The 19,777-nt window shown below is 42.4% G+C and overlaps 1 long non-coding RNA gene across 2 annotated transcripts; it reads right to left on the bottom strand.

Annotated features, from left to right (window-relative positions):
• Positions 1–1,566: 1,566 nt before the first annotated feature.
• LOC307212057 lies at positions 1,567–9,925 on the bottom strand. Of its 2 annotated transcripts, none has more exons than XR_013836780.1 (3): positions 9,784–9,925; positions 3,281–3,398; positions 1,567–1,740 (listed from the first exon to the last, which is right to left on the bottom strand). It is a non-coding gene; the product is annotated as an uncharacterized lncRNA (long non-coding RNA). The 2 variants fall into 2 exon arrangements; XR_013836781.1 differs by lacking the exon at positions 9,784–9,925 and adding an exon at positions 4,616–4,748.
• Positions 9,926–19,777: the final 9,852 nt, after the last annotated feature.

Below are 19,777 nucleotides of genomic sequence, written 5' to 3'. Positions count from 1 at the left end.
TGCCAGCCCCCTGCCCATCATCCCTGCTGACGCGCCCGCTCCCCGGTCAGAATTCCAATCAGTAGGAAGCTCGGGGGCGGGGTTTGGCCGCCTAAATGCGGCCGCGGCAGCTCTTCCCCTCATTGTGCTGCCATTTCCATCAGGTCACCCACCCACCCTCCCTTTATTTCATCCTTTCTGAATGACCTTGCTATGGACCTTCGGTTGGTCACCTTGGTTGACCGAGGGGCCTGGTAGGAGTTTTTTCCCAATTGGCAAATTGGCACAGGCCTCTTGGTTTTTTCGCCTACCTTGTAGCAACTCTTCACAACTTTCTGGTATTGGCGGTTAGGCATTGGAATCTGTGGTTGTTGTATGGAAGGGCAGGGTGTGGCCATCGCCTACCCCTTCCTTATGGGTATTCCATTAAAGGAATCCAGTGGCCGTGGATCCTCTCCAATGCCCTGCTGTGGCGGGGGGCCATGGCGCGACCCTCGGTGATATCAGGAGAGAGCTTAAAGTTGTATTTGCATCAACAGGCTCCCCCTACTGGTGGGTAACCCCCTTTTAGTCTCCCCCCTCCCTGAGGGGCGGAGTTGAACTTTGAGGTTTCTCCGGTGCCTAAGCCAATACCTCTCACATGCTGTAATCAATAAAGTTGTGGCCTTTTCTAGCCCATTAACCTAAATACTGTGTCCGTGTGGCCTTCTTATCCCCAAGCGTGGGGGGAGGGTCCTTGAATCACAAATCTGTCCTGAATCTTCCAGCAATCAGTTTCATTGGAAGTCCACAAGTTGTAATGTTATGAAGAAGGGGGTTTCTCTATCAGCCCTTTCCATACCATGCATAATTTTACTAACTTCTATCATTTTACTTCTTACTTGTATTTTCTCTAAACCTTAAAGTGTGAAATACTGCAACCCTTTCTTCATAGAGAAGTCACTCCAACCACTTACCATATTTTTCTCTCTATAGGACGCACTCTTATCCCTCCAAAAATGAAAAGGAAATGTGTGTGCGTCCTATGGAGCGTGCCCCCAGCCCTGCAAGCTCCGGGAGCGGCGGCAAGGCTACACTCAACCTTGCTGCCGCTCTCGGACCTGTTCGGGGGAAGCTCGGGCTTCCCCTGCCCCAGCCCCGCAGCTAAAACTGCGCGCAGGCTCTCCCAGCTAGAGAAGTTGCGCGTGGCTAAAGAGGAAACCAAGACAGCCAGCGGGATGGATCCCACTCGCTGTCTTGGCTTTTTTGCTCTTTGGGGCTGGGGGGGGGAAATATTTTTTTTTCTTTATTTCCCCACCCCCTAAAAATTAGGTGCACCCTATGGTCCGGTGCGCCCTATGGAGCGAAAAATATGGTAATCATTTTGGATGCCCTCTTCTGAATCATTTCCAACTATACAATATCCTTTTTGAGGTGAGGTGACCGGGTCTTGGCAGAAAAGTGTTATTTAACCTGAGCACAATTTGTGGTATACATGTAAAGAACAGGCATGGATGACCTGAACTTTAGAAATAAAAAGATTTCTGTAGCTTTGCAAATTGTCCACAATGGGTATCCATGTCTCAGAAAGGCATAAACTAACACACATTTCCCAGCAACATATCAAATATTTATTCATAATAGTACACAAATTTTCTCAAAATTCCTACATCATGGAAGTATTTCCGCAGGCCAAATCAGCAGCACGTCAATCTCATTCTTTGGGTTATATCCTTTGCTGAAAGAAGCAGGTGTTTCTTTCCATTTTAATCTTAAGGAGTTCTGAATAAAGGAAAGAGATTTCTTTAGTGATTCACAGGTTTATGTGTTAACAGAGAGAGCACACAGACACGCAAACATTTCTGTAGACTGAACCAGAGTGGGGGGAGAAACTCAAAGCCAGTGTCTCAATGTGGCCTTCCAGGCCTCCCCATCTGACCCTTGACAGCCCGAGCTACACATTCTCTCTCAAAGTCACACAAAATACTGGCTCTACTTTGCCTGCCAGGAATGTGTCATTGAAATAATCCCTTCCTCTTACTTGGAAGGTGTATGGGATAATTATCGCAGAAGATTATTGTACTTCGAGGAGATAGTGATTTGGCATGGTCAACTTTTCTGCCTCTGCTCCCTTCCTGACTCTGGCTTCTGCGTTTTATTGCTTTCAATATCCCTTGTGAAAAGGTATTTTGATGTGTTGGTGACACTGGTCAGCAAAGCCTTTGATGTATAGCCTGGCATTTTTGTCTTTGGATGTAGAATCGCTCGTAGTTGAGCCTGTATTATCCTAACAGGGCACAGCATCTATAAAATACCATATTTTTTGCTCTATAAGACTCACTTTTTCCCTCCTAAAAAGTAAGGGGAAATGTGTGTGCATCTTATGGAGCGAATGCAGGCTGCGCAGCTATCCCAGAAGCCAGAACAGCAAGAGGGATTGCTGCTTTCACTGCGCAGCAATCCCTCTTGCTGTTCTGGCTTCTGAGATTCAGAATATTTTTTTTCATGTTTTCCTCCTCCAACAACTAGGTGCGTCTTGTGGTCTGGTGCGTCTTATAGAGCGGAAAATACGGTACCTAGTTTCTTAGCATGCCAATTGAGAGCTCTGCGTAGGCTGGGGGTAACTTTGCCACTTCGCCACAGGGCTTCCCAGTGGCTGATTGCAGTGCGTGCTTGGTAATGTATATACTGCTTGCTGTTTGGAATAAAATCTGTAATCTTCTCAACCACTTACGTTTGTATTGATTCTGAATCTAATCTTAAAAGAACCATCTTGCATTTGGCAAGACAGAAGGAAGACAGGGAGATGTATGTACACATACAAAAGTCAGAATTATTCTTGTTGCCACACCCACATTTGTCTCTGACTCCATCCACCAATGGGATGGGGCCCTTGGAAGGATGCTCAAAAGGAAATATGGCTCTTGGTTTTTTAAAAGCATCTCACTAAACATGGCCTCAATGTACTGCAGACCCTCCATGTGTCCCTATTTTCCAGGGACAGTCCCAGATTCACAGAAGCTTTCCCTGTTTCAGATTTGATGCAGCAATGTCCCACTTTTTCTGAGGACATCGCTATTTTCATTGGAGACATGTTGGATGGCATTGTAGGATGTCTCTATTTTCATTGGAGGGTATGGGGTTATGTAACCCACAAGTCAAGGAGATAAGTAACTATACAACCTTGAGAAGATACCTGAAGTCAGCCCTTTATAAAGAAGTCTAAATTTCGAGACTAATTTCTTTAAGCGTTTTATTTTATCAATGCTTTAAGAAACATGTTCCATTTGAGTTCCATGGAAGAACTAGGAAGAGAACTTACGGTGCACAGCATGGCACGCCTGTAAGACAAGTTGCATCACTCACGACCTTCTCGCATTTAGACTTGCATTTCCCACCAACCTCGAAGCATGTACGAGTACCCCCTGCATGGACAAATCCTAGATAGAGAGATTTTATTTTATTTTATGAAGGCATTTCCACATTCTGACATTCCTGACCCCATTATCACCCACCATTGCAGCTGCTTCTTTGAGCTGCAGTGGACTACTTTTAACCATCTCATAAAAATACCAGAGATCAACATGTATTCACATTTTGAATTTTCAGATGATTTCAATTCAGTTTTCTTAAGGTAGGTGTTACTATGTCTGCACTGAGCTTTCCATTTCGGGAGTGACACTGGAACGTAATGGATTACATGTTTCCTCCAGTGAACAAGGGCAATCCTCTGGAGAAGCAGTTGCCTCAAGTGGCAATCTGGAAGGGGTAGCAGATTTGCCTCTGGGTGCTGCCCTCACTTTCCTGCCTCCTTGGCCACGGCAGCTTTCCTTCTCCCACTCTTCCTTCTCCAGTTCCTCCTCTATCCTTTCTGACTCTCCCAGTTTTCTGGTCTGAAATCCTCACTTGGCTCGGGTGCTTGGCTTGCAGTATTCAAGGTTTCAATGCTGCGTGACTTCCAGGGAAGGGGCTTAGTACTTCCCAACAGCTTGTACCCCATCAGTAAGTGCTAGTGGGATGAAGAGCTGAACCTTGCCCTACTGCCATGTCAACCCTGCCTTGCCTACTGCAGTCAATAAAGTTTTGGCCTGCTTTAAACCAATGTCTGGTGTCTTGTCTCTGTTATTTCAGGGCTCTCACAGGTCACACCCTTCCTGGACAAACCCTTTTCCTGATTGACCTTGCTTGTTCTTCAATATTTTCCCCCAATGAACTTTATTTGGACACATCAGACTTTGCACTTCATATGGCAGTAAAAGGCAAATATTTATGAATGTCAGACAATCTTTTATATTAGAAATCCTACTCTCATGTTCAAAACACATTTACACACACCATCATATATCTGGAAAATGCAGCATAGCAAAGAGATGGTGTAAACAGGATTGGATGATGGAGCACAGTCTGAGAAGGGCGACAGCATAGATCAAGGGAAAGAAGAATGAAGGGGGGAAGTGTTGAGAGTAGGTGCAGAAGGAGAGAGAGAGAGGGGTTTAGAAAGAGAGAGGAGAGGGAGCATCATAGTTCAAGCCATATGGCTTTCATATTAGCTTTGAAGGAAAAGTCTTTAGCAGAAGTGGAGGAGAAAGCCATGCTAGTTAACGAATCCCAATTTTCACATTATGTCTGAGCATTCTGATTTTGATGTATGGCTTACCTGGAGAAGCTAAGAGCATCGCTGAAAGAGCAATGATGTAAAAGATGCTGATCTGCATTGCTGAAGTTTGACTGGGAATGCCAAGCTGGAAACCAAAGAAGGGAGACCAAGAGTGCTCGCGATTTCCTCTGTCTTCCAAAAGATTGCATGTTCACGTATTTATAAGTCTGCAAACAGCACTTACACGTCAGCCCTAGGATTTGGTGTCCTAAAAGTACTGGATGCGATAGCTGGAAGTCCTGTACGCCTCATGAAGTCCCGGTGCACCAAAAAGAAGTAAAATACACTAACTTGTACATTGATAGTCCAGTCAGCTGAAGACAGTAATTTTATTGTTTTCTGTGTTTTTATTAAATTGCCTGTATTTTGCTTCCTGTTTCCTCCTGCTATAGTTCATGGCTAAAACTAAGGAACTGAAGAGGATGTACAAATTAGTATGGTGAGCACTTTGAGTCTCTTTGTCTTAAAACAAGGTTTCCTTGTTGTTGTTGTTATTTTAAAGAATAAGGCCACATTTAGAACTAAGGGGGACACTCCAACTGGGCAAAATATCTGGATTAGTGTGATGTGCACTTTCAGTTGATAAGGCAGTCCTCAGGTTTTCTGGCACCACTGCTCCCATGACTGGCAAGAAGATGTGAGCAAAAGGAGACAAAGAAGAGTTTGGATTTGATATCCTGCTTTATCACTACCCGAAGGAGTCCCAAAGTGGCCAACATTCTCCTTTCCCTTCCTCCCCCACAACAAACACTCTGTGAGGTGAGTGGAGCTAAGAGACTTCAAAGAAGTGTGACTAGCCCAAGGTCACCCAGCAGCTGCATGTGGAGAAGCGGAGATGTGAACCCGGTTCACCATATTACGAGTCTTCCGCTCTTAACCACTACACCACACTGGCTCTCAAAAGGAGAGCCTTGTTGGATGAGACCAAAGGTTCATCCAAGATCCTGTTCTGACAGTGGCCAGCCAGATGCCCATGGGAAGCCCACCAATAAGACATAACCACAGGAGTGTGCCTCACCCACAAGTGGTATTCAGAGGCTCTGTGTTATCAAGGCTGGGACTGGACTCCTGACCTTAAGTCTCTGAGAAGACAAAGAAGTTGTAATTACTGAAATTTGTCAGGGATAATCTTCATGTGTGTTTGGGTGGTGGGGAATGCTGTTTCACCATTGGCATCTAATTATAAATATTAAAAATTATGGTAATAATAATAATAATAATAATAATAATAATAATAATAATAATAATTTATACCATCTGACTGGGTCTCCCCAGCACTCTGTGCGGCTCCCAACAGAATATTAAAAACACAATAAAACATCAAACATTAAAACTTCCCTAAACCGGGCGGTCCTCAGATGTCTTCTAGAAGTCAGAAAGTTGTTTATTTCCTTGACATCTGATGGGAAGCATTCCACAGGGCAGGCGCCACCAAAACCCATATTAATGAATGCAAATGGGGAAAGCACAACTTTGTTCTTAAGAGATATAATTTGGTCCTGAATAACTACTGGAGTTGGAACTAGAATGCAGAGCAGGTTTAACACAGATAGGGTAGCTTTTCATAGCAAATTTTCATATAAACAAGTACCAGTCAAAGCTTGTAACCTGTACACAGCCCTCCGACCTCTCAAGGGTGGAGGGGTGAGTCATGCAAAACCCAAATTCACATTAAAGGGAAAGGCTGGGTGATGAACCACATTTACAACCTGAATGTTGGGCTCCTAGCCACCTGGATTATGTTACAGGAAGTAAGTGAGCTAGTGTCTTTGTTATATATACTTACAAGCCAGCTAAATAGATGGCCTCTTCTAAGGGCAGTTCTGTACCTCCTTTCAGGCTCTTCCCATCCATCCAAGATTCGTGGGTAGCATCTCCAGCAGAATCGGGGAATTCTAAGGAACCTCAAAGGCCCCAAAGAAGAAATCCACTCATATACCATCCATAATAGGTATCGGTTGAGCCTCTTCACCAAACCCACTAATCAAGGATTGCCTATTATCAACAGGGACAGTCTGTTGCCCTGTCAATGAAGGCACCCCATTGAGACATTTTTCATAATACTTCAGAGAAATGTGTTAATATTGATGAAGTGGTGGCTTTCGGTCATCTGATAGCCAAATGGTATTTAAACCACTTTGCTAGAAATGGGGAGTCTTTGCAGAAAACATGTTCAGAATTTTTGGTATACCCATAGAAAACCAACATGGAGGACCTGATGGTTTTCTTAACTTTACAAATAAAAAGCTTTCTGGAAGTTTGCAAATCCTCCGCAAGAGTGGATTCACATCTCACAAGAACACAAGCCCACACACATTTTCCAGCAACATATTACATTTTATTCAAAATAGTATACAGGGTTGTTGTTGATGTTTCAAAAAATTCAATTCCATTGAAGTATTTTCTGGAAGCCGAACAACAGCAGATCAATCTATTCATCTGGGTAATATCAGTTGCTGAAATAAGCAAAAGTTGCTCTCCACCTTACCCTTAATTAAATCTGCAGAAAGAAAAACATATATTCTGTGTTTACCGGGTTTATGTGTTAACACAGAGACAGTACACACACACACACACACACACACAAACACACACACACACACACAAACATATGGGGGGAACTCCATAAGCAACAAACTTTCATGTCACAAAAATGCCAATGACCTGTAGATTATTAATTTTGACAATTTCTCAAATGAAAATTTATATAAGCAAATTTAAATGAACATCCAACTAATATGCAGCACTAAATCTGACTTTTATAATGCACGGGGGGGGGGATGAAAAACAACACAGCACACCCGCCACTGGATTGGGGCCCTCAGACTGAATACTTCCCTCACCCCTGACCTCGATACAGTGTGTGTGCTCCAAAAAATGTAGTTTAGTGTTACATGCAAGGTACCTTGGAATAATTTCCATTCCAAGGATTGTGATATAAATAAGTCTTCTTATTTTTTTTCTACTTCTTCTTCTTCTTTTTCAGAACATTGAATCATATGTTTGTGGTCTTGGGCTTTAAGACCCATCAACCCCGATCGTGCATGCACACGAAAGCTCCTACTAATAGCAAACTTAGTTGGTCTGTAAGGTGCTACTGGAAGGAATGTTTTTATTTTGTTTCCCCATCAGAGCAGATAGGGATGCTGGGACTTGTAGTCCATAATGTATGGAGGGCACCAGGTTGGAGACGGATGCACTTTTGCCCAATTTTGTTCCATGCACTATTGGGGGGGGGGGCTGAAAATTCATTTAAAACCTCCACAACTCCTTTTTTTAAAAAAAAAATCCTCCCCAAAGAAAAACCTTAATAATTTTTCTGTCAGCCAAAAAGCAGCTCAAGAACTCCCCTCAAAAAAGAGAGAAAAACTCAACAACTCTGTCTGAATTTTCACATTTTGAAATATGGCAACCTAAGATTAACTTTGCTTTTAATGTTTGACTTTATATGGGATGTAAACTTCTTAGAAATTATCAATGATAAAGCCATATAAGACTCCTGTTCAATCAAACAAACAAATGGATCCTTTGATTAAACAGTACGTGGTTGTTCTGGCTTTTTATCGCCAACTATGTTAATTTATTAAATAAAGGGGTAAGGGGAGACCCACAAACGCCCTCTTGACCTATGTGGATGAACAGTGGCATATAACCACAAATAAATATATTAAAATGTCACCAAACATATTTGATAGATGGTACAGCCAAATCCTTCTCGTTCCAAGTTGAGGAGTGACTTCTGAGAGCATGCCATCAGATCATAACATGAGGAACAGAGACATGGAAGCTGAAATACATGTTCCATTAGAGTTCATAGATAAAATATTAATCTTACGCTGTACAGCATAATGTTCCATTACCACATGTTCCTAGGTCCGGTTGAGGTGTGTTGCATTTAGGCTCATCAGTGCAAAATCCTTCAGCATTATTGCAATCTTCACTAGTTTCTGCTTTCTTTGGCCAAGCTGCAGATCCTAGAGAAAGGGAACATTGTTTGATTAAGGGATTCACTCATTCTTACTTGATAATTATAGATCGCAACCTGCTGCTGCTGCTTTGGAATGGAACGGATTACCCTTTAACCCTCTAATAATAATGCATTGGTACCTCGGCTTAAGTACTTAATTCGTTCCGGAGGTCCGTTCTTAACCTGAAACTGTTCTTAACCTGAAGTACCACTTAAGCTAATGGGGCCTCCTGCTGCTGCCGTGCCGCCAGAGCACAATTTCTGTTCTCATCCTGAAGCAAAGTTCTTAACCCGAGCTACTATTTCCGGGTTAGCAGAGTCTGAAACCTGAAACATATGTAACCTGAAGCTTATGTAACCTGAGGTACCACTGTACTGAAGTTCAGCATGCATTGCCCTTTGGTTAGCGTTGTGTACTTTCTGGTGACAATGCATTGCTTGCGAAAACACATAATAGGGGGCTTAGGATGAACAGAAATTTGTATGTTAAGTGAAAATGCACACAAATGTATGTTCATAGCTTTGTGTGGAATCTTTTTTTAAAAAATAATAATCAGAGACTGGTGCAGAAATGCAAGCAGGAGAAATCAGAGAAACCAAACACCCACAGATTAATTCATCACAAGGGAAGGGGGTCATATATTATTCTGCTAATGCTTCCTCTCTTCCAAAGAAGGGTTCACCTCTCCATTCCACACTCCTTCCTTTTGCTTGTACAGTACTGAGATATTTTCTCCCCTGAGTTTTCTGTGGATACATATTCACCAGCCCATCCCACTTTGCATTTTGTATGGTGTTCAAAGTTAGATGTCTATCAGTGTTAGAGGAACAAGAAACCCATTATTTTAGAAATCCACCTCTCAAACTCATCTACACACACTCTTATAAGCGAGAGTAGGCAGCATGGTAAAGAGATGGCTTGAGCAAGACAGGATGATGGGCAGGTGGAAGAGTCCAAGGAGGACAGCAGCAATTGCTCAACTGAAACAAGAATGAAGGAGTGAGAGGAGAGGTGTGTGAAGACAGAATGAGAGATATCTAGAAAAGGAGGAGGAGAGAGCAAGGTAGACGAGGGCATGTAGTCTTCATCTTAATCTTGAGGGGAAAGTCTTCAGCAGAAATGGAGGAGAAAGCCATGCTAGTTAACGAACCCCAATTTTCACATTATGTCTGAATATTCCGATTTTGATCTATGCCTTACCTGGAGAAGCTAAGAGCATCCCTGAAAGGGCAATGATGTAAAAGATGCTGATCTGCATTGCTGAAGTTTGACTGGGAATGCCAAGTTGGAAACCAAGGAAGGGAGACCAAGAGTGTTCTCGATTTCATGTGTCATCAAAAAGAATGCATGCTCACATATTTATAGGTCTGCAAATGGCACTTACACGTCAGCCCTCTGATTTAAGATTACCAAAGTAAAGGTTGTGATAGCAGGAAAGTTTTGGTCCACTGCTCCTCAATTCTTGGAGCATCAAAAAGAAGTAAAATACACTAACTTGTACATTCAGAGTCCAGCCAGATGTAAACATGATTTTTATTGTTTTCAATGTCTTTTTTTAAAAAAATTAATTGCCTGTATTTTCTTTCCACTTTCTGGCTGCTATGGTCCATTGCTAAAACTAATGAACTGAACTGAAGAGTGCATGAAGATTAGTACAGTGAGCCCTCTGTACTAATCGCAAAACAAGTTGTTATTTGGTTTTTGTTAATTTAAAGAACGAGGCCACATTTTGTAACACACAGCACTGCAAAAACCTCCTGCTGGGCAAAATCTCTGGCTTAGGTTGGTATGCACTTTGGGTTAATGGGCAGGTCGGTTTCCTGGCAGTCCTCAGTGTCAGGAGCCCAGGCTGTCATCTTGATAACACAGCACGCAAGTCGTATTTAGCTTGAAGATTTAACACACAATTAGCCTCGGAAGTCTAACTGAATGTCTGTGGCTTACAAAACAGATGACCCTTCTGAAGAATGCTTCCTGGTTCTGCAGAACATCCTGAACCTATAACCCTTACCTTTCTGGGTTTGCTTCCTGTCTAAAACCTTCCCCATACATCAAGTCTTTGGGTTCAGATGATTAACTGCCTCCTCTTCCAGTGAGGAAATGCTATTCCTTCTGCTTTTCCAAGTCTGGCTGTGCTTCTTGAGTGAGCTGACTTTTCATCCCCCCACTCTCTGCTAACGCCTTATCAACATTCCATTCTGTGTCAGAGAGAGGGGGAGGAGGATTTCTCCCAGCTGTCTGAGTTAGTACTCATGCTGTGTTTCTCTACTTGGGGCAGATGTGTTCATGACTCTCAGGCACATATGGCAGTGGTTTTCAATCTTTTGAATCCACAACTCCCTTGACCAACTATATTCGGCTTCCAAAAAACATTTGTAAACCAAAACACTTACTTTCAGGTTTGCTGCATTTGGGAGCCAATTTGTTCAGGAGCCAAGCCGTTTGAGTACCAAGGTACCACCAGACAGGCAATCCCCACTTTTCTGCGGGTTCCGCTCTGGTCCCCTGTGCACCTCACCAGGATGCAAGTAAGTGGGGATTCTCCATTGCAGCCTGCTCATCTCCGGCACTATTTTCAGCATGCATGTAAGAAGGAACATGCATGCCAATTGTGCATAAGTGGGAATTCCCCTTTTTCGCTTTTCACTAGTACTTGCCAAATGAAAGAATCTTTCCATATTGCTGGGTTTAAAATGGAAGCATGGGGCCCAGGTGCAATAATTTCTGGAAGCAGAAGGAAGAATAAAATGGCAGCCAATATTAGGTCAAAACAGATGTCAGCTGATCATAATTAGTGGCAGTCATAGAGGAATGCCATCAGTGTTGACACCTGCCTTCACTTTGCAATTTTATATCTTACTTTCTATTAACTTGTTTTATTTATTGCAAGATCTTTTGTTGAGCAGCATGCAAATAATGTCAGTAAATAAATGCTTTATTATTTGGAGCAGCGGGTGGTGACTGGGTGATTTTCCATAGCTACAGATACAAGCGAAGTCTAGCAACTTGTTCATACCCCAGTCTATAAGGTAAAAGGTAAAGGTAAGGGACCCCTGGACAGTTAAGTCCAGCCAAAGGCAACTATGGGGTGCAGCACACATCTAGCTTTTCAGGCCAAGGGAGCTGGTGTTTGTCCACAGATAGCTTTCCGGGACATGTGGCCAGCATAACTACATTGCTACTGGCACATGGATTGTGACAAGTGCTATAGCACACAGAAATGCTGTTTCCCTTCCCAGTGCAGTGGTACCTCTTTATCTACTTGCACTGGTTTGCTTTCGATCTGCTAGGTTGGCAGAAGCTGGGACAGAGCAACGGGAGCTCATTCCGTCACACGGATTAAAACAGCCGAACTTCCGATCGGCAATCCCAAGAGGCTCAGTGGTTTAGACCACAGTATCACCTGTGCCCCCCCATCCTCTGATAGATAGTAAAGGTGGAAGCAAGATATGGCAAAAACCAATTTCACACTAAAGGCAAAGGTTGTGTTACAAACCATGTGTAGAACCTGAATGTCAGGAGCGTGTCTAAAATTTCACTAACACTCTTGGTTATGTGGGCAGGAAGCAAGTGAGCTTGTTTTGTGTTATGCTGGTAGGTAGTTAGAAACTTGTGAAAGAGGCGACCTCCTCTAAAGTCAGACTTACACCTCCATGCAGGCAGTTCCTATGCATCAGGAATTTGTGGGTTGCAGTTCTACTAGAATAAGGGAATTGTAAGGCACCTAAAAGGTCATAGAATCATAGAATCATAGAATCATAGAGTTGGAAGAGGCCACAAGGGCCATCGAGTCCAACCCCCTGCCAAGCAGGAAACACTATCAGAGCACTCCTGACATATGGTTGTCAAGCCTCTGCTTAAAGACCTCCAAAGAAGGAGACTCCACCACACTCCTTGGCAGCAAATTCCACTGTCGAACAGCTCTTACTGTCAGGAAGTTCTTCCTAATGTTTAGGTGGAATCTTCTTTCTTGTAGTTTGGATCCATTGCTCCGTGTCTGCTTCTCTGGAGCAGCAGAAAACAACCTTTCTCCCTCCTCTATGTGACATCCTTTTATATATTTGAACATGGCTATCATATCAGGTCATGTAGGCCAGCAGCCTGCCAAGACAGGAAATCTACTAATCAGTGTCTGCCTCACTAATCAATGACAGTTTAGCACCTTTGGTAACAGTTTATTGCACTGTAAACTCAACACAAGCCCGCCCCCCGCATTTCCCAGCAATATGTCACATATTTATTATTATATTATTATTATATTACAGTTCCCTGCCCCAAAATAAATCCATTCCATTGAAGTATTTTCTGGAGGTCAATAACAGATTAATCCAGTTGCTTGGGTTTTGTCAGTTGCTGAAAGAATCAGATGGTTCTCTGCACTGAACACTGAAAAAAGAAAAGAGATTTCTTTCATAAAATCCGGGGTTTAGTTTTAACTGGGATATTACACATAATGCCTGGAGTGTGGGAATAAGCAAAGCAGCTATATTCCTGTATTCAAGTGAAAATTTACAAAGGAATGAATTTGACTGAACATCCAATGAATATTGTACATGAAATGTGAGTTTCAAAAAATACAAAATAAAATCAATAAATAGAGCATGAAACCATCTGAGATCTGAGCTTAAAAAATGTAACAGGAAAATAGAAGAAAGTCCTCCTAGTGTTGATAAGATAAGAATGTGTGGCTAGCGGCATGGGGGGGGGGGAGGTCAAAGAGGCAATTCCTCTAGGCGCAAAAAAATTCAACACCTAGTGCTGCTTTAACTTCAGCACCATTTTTTATTTAACTTGAGCATAATTTTTGATATATGTCTAAAAAACAAACATGGCAATTTCCTTAACTTTACGAATAAAAAGATTTCTGTCGCTTTGCAAATTGGCCATAACTGGCGATCCATATCTCACAAGGACACAAGTCTACATATATTTCCCAGCAACATGTTTATTTGAAATTGTACAGATTCTCTCCTCCGCCCCTTTAAAAAATCTATCCCATAGAAGTATTTTCTGGAGTTGCCAAATAACAGATCAATCTAGTTGCTTGGGTATTTTTAGTTGCAGAAATAAGCATATGTTTCTCTCCACTTTACTCAACTCTGAAGAAAGACCTGGTTAATGGCGGATTCCCTCCGAGCTCCGGAGGGAATCGGCTCCGCTGGAGAAGGGTTCTACCGCGACGGCGACGCGGGGACCCTCAGAAACCGCAGGCGCTGAAGCCTGCGGACTTGGTGACTCGGCGGGCACCTAAAGCGCCCCCCGACCCACGAAGAGCCTTTTTAAAGGCTGCGGAGAGGGTACGGGGAGCGGCGTGGTGCTGTGAGTGGACCGCTACTGCAGTGGAGCGAAGCCGCGAGCCATGGCCGGAGACTGCTGACTTTCTTCCCTGAAATTCGGACTTTAATTAATCCGTGAGTAGAATGGAATTTGGACTTTAAAATTTTTACCCTTGAATTCGGTACGACCGGGGGATGTGCTAAAGGGAAGTCCGCACCCCCCTGCTTACAGAAGATTTAAAGCAAGGATCGGAGAACTAAGGTGGAGAGTTTTTTCTTTTTGGTGTTTTTTAAAAGATAATATTTCCATGAATTTGACAGAAGAAGATTTGTGCTGGAGAGTAAGAGTGGAATTTTAGAAGCTTTTGTCTAAACCCCCCCCCCCCCCCAGACCCGGGAGTGTCCTGTATGTGAGCTGGAGAAAAAGGAACAAGGAGTTTGACAGCTGTCAAAGGAGCTGTCAAACGGGCAGTGAAAGTTAAAAATTTTATTATTTAACACCTTTCTGGACTAAATTTGTTATATTTGAATTAAAGTGGTTGGGAACAAAGTAGTGAAACAACAAAGTAACGGACTGTTGGGAAAAGACTATTAAGTAACCAGAATCCCCCTAGGGGAAACATTGAAACATTACAATGGCTGCAGATGGAAAACTACAGGCAGAGATAGAAAGAATGTTTTTTCTCGTGGGAAAGTTGCAGGAGCAGACTACGGCTATGAGTGAACAACTTATAACCTTGAACTCTAAGATGGGTGACTCTGCTGAATGCACAATGGACTTGACCGGGAAAAAATCTGCAGCTGAATTAGAAGAGATAACTTCGGAACAGGAGGAGAGGGAACAAGGGCCAGTACAGATGGAGAGTACCAACCAGAAGCCTACATTGTCAGAACATAAAGAAGAAGACCTTTGGATTACAATTCTGCGAAAGATGCGAAAGAGGAGGGAGGAAGCCCCTGGAACAAGAAATATGATTGGGGCTTCCTCTTTGAGTATGGAAGATTAGCTGACCTTTCGCAGTAGCTGGTACCAAGTACTTTGGATGGAAGAAAATCTGATGAGACTGAGCTAGAACTCCTTCGAGACCCGAGGACCAACAAAGAGGGCTACCAACAAAATCGGCAGAGAGAGACTGACAGAGATTTAAAGGCCTCAGATGTGAGGAATCCAGGCTAAAAACTGTTTTTGTGGACATGGGGACATTGGGAAGGGACAGAAACCGGGGCGGGGGGGGAAAAGAATTTTTTAAAAAAATGTTTATGACCTTTGTGTTTGATTATTATGACCTATGTTTAAGATAAAAGGGAAATTCGTGGAAGGAATTTGAGTCGACCTTAGAAAAGGATTTAATATTTATAAGAAAATTGGATAAGTAAAATTTGGCCAAGTAATAAGAATTAAGTATTTCTTTAAATATATATATATATAATAATAATATGTAAAGGATGAGAGATATGAATTTGCTGAGCTAATTTAATTGAATTAGGATGTATGAAGGGGGTGGGGGGAGGTCAAGAAATGGGGTTAGGAAAGTAAGGATATGAAATTCTATATGTGTTGTCTTTGTATGTGTGTGTGTGTCTGTGTTTAAAATGTGAAAACTCAATAAAAATTTTATATATAAAAAAAAGAGATTTATTTTATGATTTCCAGGGTTATGTTGTTAATAGAGACATTACACAAAATGTTCTAGAGGGTGGAAATAAACCAACAGATTTACAATGCAGCATTCAAGTGAGGATTTACCAACAAGACAACAGACCAAAGCATCACGAAGACTTCTCAAGGGGTTACTCACCCTCTGAAGGAGTGGGTACTTAGCTGGGGGGCGCCTTTCTGTGTCATTTGCTGTTGCTTGAAGGTCAGGTGGCTTCAGTGGCCCAGAGTGCCTTCCATCAGCTTCGGCTGGTGGCACCTCCCTGGACAAGGATAGCCTAACTTCTGTTGTCTAAGCTACACTACCCTTTGGGTTAGACTACTCCAATGTAATACATGGGGTTGCCTCTGAAGATGATTCAGAAACTTCTACTGGTGCAGAATTCAGCAGACCCTTCTTTGTGTGAACAATAAAGTGGCATAAAAAAGTTAAAGGTAAAGAACCCTTGACAGTTAAGTCCAGTAGTGAACGACTCTGGAGTTGAGGCACTTATCTCGCTTTACTGGCCGAGGGAGCCGGCGTTTGTCCACAAACAGTTTTTCCCCGAGTCATGTGGCCAGCATGACTAAGCTGCTTCTGGCAAAACCAGAGCAACACATGGAAACCAGAGCAACACCTGGAGCAGTACCTATTAATCTACTTGCCCTTTGACGTGCTTCCAAACTGCTAGGTTGGCAGGAGCTGGAACCGAACAATGGGAGCTCACCCCATCGCAGACCTCCGAAGCGAATTAAGTTCGTAACTAGAAGTACCACTGCATATGTGGAAATAAACCATATATCATAATATAATGAACTGCCCTGAGACCTCAATAAATGAAATGAAATAATAACAACACAGTTTGCCTCATTTTCAGAAGGAAACATAAACCCAGGGTAAGCACTTGTAACCCCTGGAATTTGCACCACTCAAAGATTGGGGTTTTGTGCAACAATATTAGCAATAAAGCTCAGCGTGTTTGGGCGTTTTGAATGTTCAAATGCATCAAAGGAAGCATTTGTATGGTAGGTGATGGCTATTATCTCAGCATTGTACATTGCACTTCAGGGGTGACACTGAAAGGTGATGGACTGTATGTTTCCCCATGCACAGGGAGGTCCTGGGATGGGTGAGATGGGATGGGGAGAAATTCTTTTGATGCAGAAGTCGAATGTGAACTTCCTTGTTTTGCATTTTCTGAGCCGATGTATGAACTGAAACACAGCCATCCTACTATGCAGCACACATGTCTTCCTACGTCACAATTTAGTTTTCCAGAGGTTTTTTTAAGTGTTTAATTTTTTTAATGGTTGTATCACAACCCTGGAACCTCAGGAGCAAAACTAAATCAGGAGGAGGAGTAGAAAATAATGCAGCTATTATTGGATTTATTTTAGAGAAATATTTGTATAATCATGCCTTACATCAGTAGAGTTTTCTTGCAAAAATGCATAGATTGAGTAAAAACACCTATGAATGTTCACAGCTTTGTGTGAAAATTGGAAAAGAATCAGGAATTCTTTCAAAAATGGGGTAAACAGAGCAGAGAAACTGAAACTGATATATTAATTTATCCCAAAGGTAGATGGATTATTCAGTTTACTCTTTGCCCTTTCCAAATATGGGGTCTCCTTTCGGCTTTCCTTTGCCTGTAATAATAATAATAATAATAATAATAATAATAATAATATTTATACCCTGCCCTCCCCAGCCAAGGCCGGGCTCAGGGCGGCTAACAAGCAATAATAAAAACAAGTAGAATGAGTACAACTTAAAAACAAAATTAAAATACAACAATAAAATATTGAAACATTAAAATATTAAAATGTAGCCTCATCACAGGAGGAGAAAGGAAAAGAAAAAAGAAAGAGAGGGAGGGAGGGAATCAAATTGTCTCCAAGCCAAAGGCCAGGCAGAACAACTCTGTCTTACAGGCCCTGCGGAAAGAAATCAGGTCCTACAGGGCCCTGGTCTCATGAGGCAGAGCGTTCCACCAGGCCGGAGCCAGAGTTGAAAAGGCCCTGGCTCTGGTTGAAGCCAATCTAACTTCCTTAGGGCCAGGGACCACTAGGATTTTGCTATTTATGGACCTTGAGGCTCTCCGTGGGGCATACCGGGAGAGGCGGTCCCGTAGGTATGAGGGTCCTAGGCAGTGAAGGACTTTAAAGGTCAAAAGCAGCACCTTAAATCTGACCCTGTACTCCACCGGGAGCCAGTGCAGCTTGAAAAGCACTGGCTGAATATGCTCTCATGGCAGAGACCCCGTGAGGTGCCTTGCTGCAGCATTCTGCACCCGCTGGAGTTTCTGGGACAGCTTCAAGGGCAGCCCTGTGAAGAGCGAATTACAGTAGTCAAGCCTGGAGGTGACCGTCGCATGGATCACTGTGGCCAGGTCGGGGCGGGAAAGGTTATATAACTTCTCTTTTGAGAACGCCACATTCATTCTTGTTACCCAGTTTTGCATAAGTCTATATTTCTTTAGGTCTCGATATTTCTGATGTTGATGTATGCCTTACCAGGAAAAGTTAAGAGCATCCATGAAAGGGCAACAATGCAAACGATGCCGAACTGCATTGCTGAAGACTAGGAATCTCAAGTCAGAAACCAAAAGAGGAAGACCAAGAGTGCTGTTGATTTCCTGTGTTATCCAAAAATCTGTTTGTTCAGATCTTTATAGGCATACATGTAAACTTGATGACATAGTATTCCTGAAGTAATGGATGTGATAGCAATATGTCTTGGTCATCTGCTCTTCATGAAATCACAGTGTACTCAAAGGAAGGAAGGAAAGTAGATTAACTTGAACATACTGTATATTCAGGATTCAGTGGACTGAAAACATGATTTTTTATTTATTTTCATAGTTTTTATGGTCTGTATTTTCTTTCCTATTTCCGGCTGCTAACATGCATTACTACTGAAATGAAATGAGCAGTACATTGAAATTAGTACAGTGAGCACTTGTCTTGAAAAGGGTTTTTCTTTTTTTAAAGGAACATGGTTGTTGTTGTTTACTTGTTTAGTCATGTCCGACTCTTTGTGACCCCGTGGACCAGAGCACGCCAGGCACTCCTGTCTTCCACTGCCTCCCGCAGTTTGGTCAAACTCATGTTTGTAGCTTCGAGAACACTATCCAACCATCTCGTCCTCGGTCATCCCCTTCTCCTTGTGCCCTCCATCTTTCCCAGCATCAGGGTCTTTTCCAGGGAGTCTTCTCTTCTCATGAGGTGGCCAAAGTATTGGAGCCTCAGCTTCACGATCTGTCCTTCCAGTGAGCACTCAGGGCTGATTTCCTTAAGAATGGATAGGTTTGATCTTCTTGCAGTCCATGGGACTCTCATGGACAAAGACAACAGGCATATAAAAGGAACATGGTAACATTTAGTAAATGCAGAACTGTTGGAACTGTTCTGGTTTAAGTTCATATGCACTTTGAGTTAATGGGTCTTGATGGTTTCCTGGCAGTCCTCATGTTTTCTGGCAGCACTGGTGACATGACTGGTAAGAACAGAAGAAGATTCTTCGAGATCAGACCAGCAGTTCAACTCATCCAGAAGCCTTTTTTGATGGCGGCCAGACAGATGCATATGGGAGCCCACCAACAGGGCATGACCAGAACAGTGTGTTTCCCCAAGAAGTGTTAGCTTCTATTTTGTGTTCAGGAGTGAACCAAATATGGATTGGGCTAAACCAAAGAACCATGTATGTCCATGTACCACCTTATAGTGGATTTTTCTTTGCTTCACCTTCATGTCAGGGAGGTCATGAGGATCCAAAAAGTCCATTGGTTGACTCAGCAGGAAGCTAGGTTGTAGTAATGGTAATAAAGTAAAGCAACTGGTAAACAAAGGATCACCAGCTTCATGATTGGTAAGAGCAGCAGAAGAGAGAGAGGCACATAGATATAAATATTTCTTATCTTGAAGTTAACTTGCTTTTAACATTTATTTTTATTAATAGTTAATAGGAATATTTTCCATTCAGTGTCAACTTCTTAGAGAGTATGAATTATTAAGAGATATAAGTCAAGCAAATTAACCCTTTGATTTAACATCATCTTATTTCCCACTGTTTTAAAAAAATGAAAAGCAGAAGTAGGGCAGAGTCATGCGCTTATGTGTGCAAACAGTGGCATATAAGCACAAATAAATAAAATGTCACCATAGATAAAACAAAGAATAAGAGAGCAAGAAGAATGTATATTTAAAGAAGGGTAGAAAATATTTACTCAATGATCATAAATCAAGAGGTAGAGTGGAAGACTAAAAGAATGAAACAAAG

This window comes from Podarcis cretensis (assembly GCF_951804945.1).
Source record: "Podarcis cretensis genome assembly, chromosome: 3".
Classification (NCBI taxonomy): domain Eukaryota; kingdom Metazoa; phylum Chordata; class Lepidosauria; order Squamata; family Lacertidae; genus Podarcis; species Podarcis cretensis.
This window is presented reverse-complemented; position numbering and strand designations above follow the sequence as displayed.